Below are 9,652 nucleotides of genomic sequence, written 5' to 3'. Positions count from 1 at the left end.
ATATTTTAGAATATATTTTCTGCTTTGTTCCTTTCCTACAGAAAGGCTCCATCCCTTTTGTTTCTACTTTAGCTTTTAAAATAGAATTACTAACTTTTTTCTTAGTTCAATTTTGTCATATATATTTAACCAACTACAGGTTTTCAAATACAATTACTGTACATAGCTGTTGTGTAAAAAATACTATTTTGCCAAGGAAAATGTGACCATAATGTTTTGCAACCATGTTGCAAAATTGTTACCTGCAATGAGATAGGAGTGTAAGGGTGCTCATGTGGGGAAGAAAACCATCTGGGGGCCTCCCTGTTGGCCCAAGGGGCTAAGATGCAATATATGAAACTATCCACAGCCACTGTAGCACGAGTTCGATCCCCGGCCATGGAGCTACCCACATGGTGCAGCAGACTGCTCCTGACGCACCCGCTACTCCTTCAGCAGTATCTCAGTCAATCTGCCTATTCTATTCCCCACTCTGTCTCTGGTGAATCCTCTCACCCCCCATACCTCTGGCCTGTACCCCAGTTCTTGTATGCATAAATAAATCTTTGAGGAGAAAAAAAAAGAAAACCATTTGGCAGGTCCCTAGGAGGCCTCAGGGGTGACATTTCATAAAGGGCCAGATTTTGGACTTCAGTTGAGTGGGTCCACGTACTAGACTTTCGGAATGTATCTCCAGAATGCCAATGCATTAATTTCTAATGGAGATGACCCTTTGGGGCAGGAAACAGATAACTTGTGTCTCATTCACACCTCCTTTCTAGGAACAGATACCTGGAAATCCAGAGTAATAAGACAATGGCTGGGAAACATGGTAGCAGAAGTAGATTGTGTCAAAGACTATTTCACACAAGATATGTGGGTCATAATATCTATATGTAGGTGCCAGGAGGACTGTGGCATGGGCCTACATCGTCAAATTTTACTTTGCAGAATCACAATAGCTAATGCTTAAATATAGACATACTTCATTTTGCTATGCTTTGCTGTATTGCACTCACTTTGCAGATAATTCTCTTCTTACAAGTTGAAGGTTGGTGCCAACCCTGTGTTGAGCAAGCCTGTTGGTGCCAATTTTCCTATAGCATATGCTCCTTTCATGTCTCTGTAACATATTAATGTATTAGTTTTTTAGATATAATGCTATTGTACATTTGACAGACTATAGTGTAAATATAACTTTCATATGCACTGAGAAGTCAAAAAATATATGGTTTACTTTATTTCAGTGTTCACTATATTACAGTGGTCTGGAACCAAAGCTTCAGTATCTTTAAGGTGAGAGTACTTACCATGTGGTCAATCGCCACTCCAGAAGCTAATAACTATTTTAATCCTCATGAGGATCTTCTGAGATTTATGTTATCATTAGCCCCATTTTGTAGATAGTGACACTGAGTCACAAAGGGGAATAAATGACTTGCTCAAGTTGCATTGTCAATTATGTGGTGAAGCTGGATTCATGGGTTGCCTGACTCCAGAGTCCATGCTTTGAATTGCTATGCTCTACTGCTGCTGGAATGCTTGCTGTTGTTCTATGTTGCACACCCATCCCTGTTGCTATGTCCTACATGCTACATCAATTACTTCATATCCTACCTGATATTGATGTGGTTTCTTATAGTGTCTCATCTATAGTGTCTGTGTCTCATCACTTCTAGGCCTTTTGGCTAAGATCAAGTGTAGTACTGTGTCTCTGCAATGTTTTTCCTAAATAAGTATATGTGTATATAAAATTTTTAAAGACAAATATTAATATACATATATGCATGTGTGCACACACGTGTGTGTAAAAGCTTATGCTTATCTCTATACATACCAACAAATCTAAGCAAAACCGTGCTCTATGGGCTGTTAGGCAGGCAGGAACTTCACTGTATTGAACAAGACAGCATGATAATAGCTGTGAAAGTAGGATTCTGCCTGTACTTAAGTCTTCTCCAAAAAAGGAAATATTTTGTTTCAGGGAGGCTCTTAGGAGTTAAGCATAGAATATTAGAAAAGGCGGGATGTACGTTTGCCTTATGTTAGAAAGACCAGCTGCTGTTAAACAAAGTTGGAGGCAGAACACCTGTGGCTACCATGTCTGGATCTCTTACTGAAGGCCCAGGTTAGGGCTTGGTTTTATTAAGTCAATCAGATCCCTGGTCAACAAGGATTGTTTAAAAGTGTTATCATTTTGAGGATGATTCCTTTGTTATTTTTTTAAGTAGATTAAAAATTTTACATGATTCCAAAGCCTAAATGTACAAAATGTTATAACAGTGAAAAGTCTCTCCTACGCATAAACCCCAACACTTGGTTCCCATCTGGGAGGCAATTATCAGTTCTTTATTTATCCTTCCAGAGATATCCTATTATCATCTTTTTCACTGTCACATTACCCCTTTCTCCCTTGGAGCTTTGAGTTTGAAATTTTTTGTCTTGTTTTGTCAAGGTTCCTTTTTTTTGGGCTCTCTGCTTAAAGGAAATAAGGTTGACCTCCCCTGGGGACCTTCTTCCAAATGCCAATTTGCTGTGGATTTATCCTGGTTTCATCCTATTTCCAGCTCCAGTTTCTGCTCTAGCTTCTGCTCTAGCTAGGAATAAGTTGTCAGTGACAGGTGTTGGTCCCAGTCACCTTCTGATGAATGATGGATGGGACCAGGAGGAGCAGACATTCCCTGATATCATTAATTGCAAGATTCTTACAAGCTCAAAATTCTAAGAACTGACAGTTGCCTCCAACTGTTACCAGCTGTTAAATTGGCTTAGGTGGCAGGGATTAGACTCCCCTTCAGCAAACAATCTGGGACAACGGCTGGCTCACTCTATATCATCCTTTACAGTCTCTGTGACACTCAGTTCTGAATTTCTTAGGTCTAAAAGTAATCTCTTAAACCCATTCTGAAGTCCCTGCATCCATCACTAGCTAAGTCACCTTGCGCGAGTGTTTTGTTCTTGGCATTGGTTTTCTCATCTGTAAAATGAGGGGAAAAGACACAATGATCTCCCAGCAGCCACCGGCCCTGATAATTCCATAAGAAAGTGGTCAATTGTTAAATGGTGAATGTCATTCCTCTCCTTCCTCTTCCCCCCACTCCCAAACACCTGAAACTTTAAGAATCTGATCACCATTCCAAAGCAATCCCCCAAAAGTCCCCAGGCAGTTTTAAAGTTCCTGCTAAGGGGTTTCTATTCCTTTCTATCTTTGTCCTATAAGATTTAAGGACTTGGTATTGGAACAAGAACAGACATACAGACCAATGGAATCGAATAGAAAATCCAGAAATAAACCCACAGATTTATGGTCAACTAATCTTTGACAAAGGAGCAAAGACTATGCATTGGAGCAAAGAAAGTTTGTTCAATAAATGGTGCTGGGAAAACTGGGTCGCTACATGCAAAAGAATGAAGCTTGACCACTACCTCACACCATACACAAAAATCAACTCAAAATGGATTAAAGAACTAGACATAAGACCTGAAACCATAAAATATATAGAAGGAAATATAGGCGAAACACTACGGGATTTGCACATCAAAGACATCTTTACAGACACATCACCCAAAGCAGTGATAGTGAAGGCAAAGATAAACAGCTGGGACTACATCAAATTAAAGAGCTTCTGCACAGCAAAAGAGACAATAACAAAAACAAAGAGAAACCCCACCAACTGGGAGAACATTTTTGCACCCAACACTAATGATAAAGGACTGATCACAAAAATCTGCAAAGAGCTAAAGAGACTCAACAACAACAAAGAAAATAATCCAGTCAAAAAATGGGCAGAAGAGCTAAAAAAGAAACTTCTCTGAAGAGGAAATGCAAATGGCCAACAGGCATATGAAAAAATGTTCAACATCACTTGTCATCAGGGAAATGCAAATCAAAACTACCATGAGATACCATCTTACACCAGTGAGAATGGCACATATTAAAAAAACTAGCAACAACAAATGTTGGCGAGGGTGTGGAGAAAAGGAACTCTTCTGCACTGTTGGTGGGAGTGCAAACTGGTCCAACCACTATGGAAAGCTGTGTGGAGATTTCTGGACCTACTAAACATAGAGCTTCCATATGATCCAGCAATTCCACTCCTAGGTATTTACCCAAAAGACACAGAAACATCAATTCCAAAGAACACCTGCACCCCTATGTTTACAGCAGCACTGTTTACAATAGCTAAGCTTTGGAAACAACCCAAATGCCCAAAAATAGATGACTGGATCAAGAAGATGTGGTACATATATACCATGGAATATTACTCAGCATTCAAAAAAGATAAACACATGCAATTTGCAGCAACATGGATGGCGCTGGAAGGGATCATGCTCAGCGAAATAAGCCAAAAAGAAAAAGAAAAATACCGGATGGTCTCACTCATAGCAGGAATCTAGAAAACTTAAATAAGGGACCAGGAAAATGAATAACTATAAGAAAGTGAAAATCAAAATCAACAAAAAACTGTGAACCAGAGACACTTTTAGGGGGGCGGGGGCGGGAGGGGAGGGATTGGGGTCAGAATGGGGGGGCTGCAATTGTATGGGGAATATAACAATAAAATTTATTATTTATAAAAAAAAAAATAAATCTTAAAAAAAAAAAGATTTAAGGACTGCTGGTCTCATAACTGCAAAAAAATATTTTCTTAGTCTGCACTGGGAACTTTAAAGTTATGAGAATAACATTAATTTTTAAATATAGAATGACAATGAGAAAAGGACAACCCGCTTCCCCACCATTTTTATTCTACCTGTAAGAGATCCAGTTAATTTATAATGTTCACCCAATTTGAATGTTATTTTGAGTCAGCAGCATGGTCATTTGGAAGTGTTTTGATGAGTTATGTGCATCTCCTGGGACAGGCCAGCCTGGCCTCTGAGACAAGGCTCAATTTTAGCTTGGACATGTAACCTGTCGGAATCTGACAATTATCACTGCCTTTACTTTCAAATAACACAAGCACCTTTCAATATTCTATTTCAAATCACCCCCTTCACTTTTAAGCTGTTGTAGAGGTACTCTTATTTTATATTGATTTTTAATCTTGCAAAGTATCATTATTGTTTAGATTAGATTTATGCTTATTCACTTATTTACCTTTTCTCCCTCCTGCTCTTCAGTTCTTCTTACCTCTCATACTTTCCATTAGGAATTATATTCTTTAGGATTTCCTTCCCCAAATTGACAAACTCTCACTTCGTAAAAGGTTGTTTTTGGTTTTTGGTTTTTTTTGCTGGCTATACAAATTTGGGTTATTTTCTCTGAAACTTTTGTCACTTTAACTTCACTCTTAAGGTTAACTCTAGGGGCCTCCCCGGTGGCGCAGCGGTTGAGCGCTGGGTTGCGAAGCTGCCCGTGGCCTCTGTGGCGCTGGTTCGATCCCCGGCTGCTCCCTGGCCACCGGAGGAGGGTCCCACATGGCGCACAGACCTCTCCTGCCGCCCGCTGCTCCCCTCAGCAGTGTACTTCGCTCCTTCTGCCTGCTCTGCTCCCCGCTCTGGCTCTGGTGAATTCTCTCACCCTCCCGCGCTTCTGACTGTACCCAGTGCATGTATAAACAAAACAAACAAACAAATAAATAAATAAATAAAACATGCCTCTATTAAAAAAAAAAAAAAAAGGTTAAGTCTAGCCTTTTATCCTTTTTTCCTTTGAAGACAATACTTTTTTTTCCTCTTCATTGTCTTTCAAGTTTTGTTCCCCTTTTACTTTGCTGTTCTGTAGTCACATGATAGGTCTAATCATGTGTATATAATTTTTCTTTAAATTTATTTATCTTGCTTTGGAGTCTTAAAAACTCACAACAAGATATAGCCAAAGATTTAAATTGGAGAAATATTTGGTATCAGATTATGAAAAATTTAAGAAGTCAGAATTTTGTTCTATAAAGCAGTGATCTTCAAACCTTATAGCTGTGCACATTATAGAAGAAATTGGAGAATTCCCTTTCACATATTTAAGTTGATATATACAATTTTCTTTTCTTTCAATTTTCTTTTATATATTTTTTACATCATTCTTCATTCCCAAATACCCAAAAATAGATGAATGGATCAGAAGATGTGGTATATATACACAATGGAATATTACTCAGCAGTCAAAAAAGATAAACTCATTCTCAGTGAAATAAGCCAGAGAGAAAAAGAAAAATACCAGATGGTTTCACTTATAGGAGGAATGTAGAGGGCATATACAATTTTCATCATAAGGTAAAAGGAGATGATTTCTTGCTAATAAGGAAGAGAATATATTATATATTTTAAAAACCAAACTATGATGAAGATTGACTAAAATTGGAATACATTTCATGGTTACCTTGAATATGTCATATTTGATATATATTTGGGTATAACTGTATACTATTCAAAATACATTTATGTGCTTATTGAATGCAGCAACAAACTTTTAAAAAACATATCTTTTACCCACCAGTTTTATTGTCTTGAAATTTTATACTTCCAGCATTAGTTTCACTGGAAAGAATAAGGATTACCTGAGTTGCTTCAACATTGTTTGATCAACACTGAGATCAACATTGTTTCTAACTTTGAATTTCACCCTTAACAGAAATACAGAATATATGTATGTATAAGTAAAACAACAAAAGGCAGGAAGACCTAGGTCTTTGATCAATCTTAAAGAGGCTTCTCTGAAGCCAACTGATATTCTAGGTGGTGCAAGCAATCACACAAGAGGTTTAAACAAAATGTAAAATGTCACAATAATTTCAGCTTCTGCATGTGAGATTCTCACTCTCTCCTCCATCCCACTCACTTCATTATGGAAACAGACCTGAATGTAGCACATTACTTTTAGAAAGGAATTTATACAGACATATGACATTTTGCCCACAAACTGTCATCTCCTTCAAAGGGAATGGGAAAGAGGATTTTTATCTTGGGACAAAATGATTGGCAATAGAGAGGTCCAATCATAACACTACTATCCATCTGGAGGGAGGTTCATATGGCAGGTCCTCCTCTGTCCTTTAGCTGTAGCATGAAAGAGGAAGCTGGCACACGTTGGGACAGATTTTTTTTAGCATTACATCATGTGTGCATTTCATATTCTATTATTGCAATATTGTGTAATTTATCTTTTTGAGATATGTGTACACAGGTATATTTTACTTAAAAATAAGTTAGAGTTACCCTTAGTTATTTCCACATCTTCTAAAAAGAAAAAAACACAGGGAAAGCATCATAGTAACTTTAGACGGGTAGAGAAGAATTTGACGAAGGGTGTCCTAGAACAAGTTTTAACATTTTTCATAGTTAGGTGTTAAGTTTTATGTTGTACACGAGGTAATATACCAACCATGAAGCAGTTAAGGGAGGAATAGAATCGTAATCAAGAACACAAGCTCTAGCACAAGAGCTAGAGGGCCTGGTTTCAAATTCTGGTTTTACTCCTAATTAGCTCGGTGAATTGGATAATTTTCAAAACATATCTAGGCCTAAGTTTCCTCCTATATACTAGAAGATTAAAGTGTTATCCATCTCAGATGGTTGTTTGGAAGGTTGGATATAGATTCTACTTTCCTCACCCATGAAACGGGCTCTTTCTCACAGGGTGGGTATGAGGATTAAATGAGCTACATGTGCACAGTGCTAAGCACAGGGCATGCGTTCATGGCATGACTTCGTAATATGTTTTATTTAGCAAGCAAGGAAATCTGCTTGAGCAATGCAAAATTAAATGCCTATTTTACTTTCACACACCATGTTACAACAGGGAATTTAGGGATTTAATAGACTGTTCTGATATGAATATGCTGAAAGAGAAACAGACAAGGCATTAACTTTGAAGAGAAAATTCCCTTGACATCTTCGTATTTCATTGTATGAAATACCAATTGAACATAGTGGGAAAGGATAGCCAAGATATACAAAGACTTAAATGATTTTCTCATTTTAAAACAGATCACATTTAACTTTAGTTCTTTGTTCAAATGTTATAGAAATGTAATGGCAATATAATTTCTCCATTTTATCTTATATTAATTCTATGATTTTACTCTAATGAGAGTAAACATGTCATGGGAAGACAGACACTAAATCACTTGTTAAAATATGATTTTTAAAATTATGGTTCAGGATTATGTGTTCCAGATTGTAAATGGCACTAGCTGAATTATATATATATATATATATATATATATATATATATATATATATATATATATGGCATTAAAACATCCAGATAAAAAACAAGGCAGTTGATCAATTATCCATACTTTTCAAAAGATACCAAAATAATTAAAAATGTGGAAATGTCTATAAGATTGTGTTAGTACATATTTTATAGATAGGCATTAACTATCATCAAATTACTTATAGTTTATATATAGCTAGTTATAATATGTATTTTATATATCATATTTCCACTTTTTATTTAGACAGTTGTCATAATCATGAAGACATGTACTAAGTAAACAAAGTGTCCTAAAGTTAATTCTGATGTTTTGAGTTGCACATTCTAAGCATTTTTTTCTTTAATTTCCCCAATGTTCAAGTTAGAAATAACACTAAATATTACAGTGGACAACTGTAGTTTTCAATTGCCCATAGTCATTCTCTCTTTATTAGGAAAGCTTTCCCATCCACTTTTTTAGAGCTTGGGGGAAGGGTGGAGCTGCCAATCACAGTGCTCTGCCACCCATTCTTCCCCACCATCATGACAAGTACATAAATTAAGTCTGATTAGTCACAGTCCAACTCCCCTGGTAAAATGATTGGTTGAAGTGTAGACACACAACCTAAAATGAACCAATCAAAGCCTTCCTGGGACTTTGCAGCTAGAACTGGAGCAAAGCTACTTTCTTCTCTAGATCTAAGGGCCTGAAAGAATGTGCATCTGGTATGCTCCCTTCTCATCTGTAGAAGAAGATGTAAGGAATGGAAAGAGAGGGCCCAATTATATTGCTTGCTTCAGTTCAGATTAACATTGTTTCCTCTCATTTCCACGTATGTGAGTGTATTTTAAAGATGATTCAAGCTGGGTTTATATCATTCACAACTGTAGGTGCCCTGGTAAGTACAGACATCTTTCTAATTCATTCAGAGCTGCAACCATAAACCATGAAAATGGATATGTTACAATCAAGTACATTAACAATGTGGTTCAGGTGTCACTTGGACCAGGCAGTAAGACAAAGCAGTTGATTCTATGCTCCTGAATCAAACTGTCTGCTTGCCTTCACCTAAGGCTGAAAAGGACTGCTTCTCTATAATGGACACATGGTCTCCAGTTGCCATGGAGAGGGCTTCATATATCATGGACCAGGGCTGACTGCCATTTACCATCACATGGACACTACTATCTTTCTTAGGAGTGTTATGAGAAATGTCAACCATGTCTTGTATCTATATCCATAGCAACACTGCAAAGAGAAAGGTAGAACAGAACCAAGAAAAACAGAAGCAAGTCTTTTTCTCAGTAGAGAGGAAGGTTTCAACAGGTTACACCTTGGGGGAAGAATACAATCTGAGGCATTCTTGTGAAGCCACCAGTTCATTTACCTTCATTATCTACTTGGGTAGTAGGCATCTGACTTGATGGCCTTACATGCTAGAGTATCTTCTGCAACACTGATTTAGTGTTTTCACTTGTTTGTTATGCTACCTGAAACATGGAGATTGTTTTGTGTTAAGAAGCATCCATCCTAAA

General features: G+C 37.3%; 1 pseudogene; it reads left to right on the top strand.

The window, feature by feature from the left end:
- The first annotated feature begins 1,647 nt into the window (after positions 1-1,647).
- On the top strand, positions 1,648-1,797 carry LOC119242493 (U2 spliceosomal RNA; annotated as a pseudogene).
- Positions 1,798-9,652: the final 7,855 nt, after the last annotated feature.

This window comes from Talpa occidentalis, unplaced genomic scaffold (assembly GCF_014898055.3).
Source record: "Talpa occidentalis isolate TD23 unplaced genomic scaffold, MPIMG_talOcc4v2.1 talOcc4.12, whole genome shotgun sequence".
NCBI lineage: Eukaryota > Metazoa > Chordata > Mammalia > Eulipotyphla > Talpidae > Talpa > Talpa occidentalis.
This window is presented reverse-complemented; position numbering and strand designations above follow the sequence as displayed.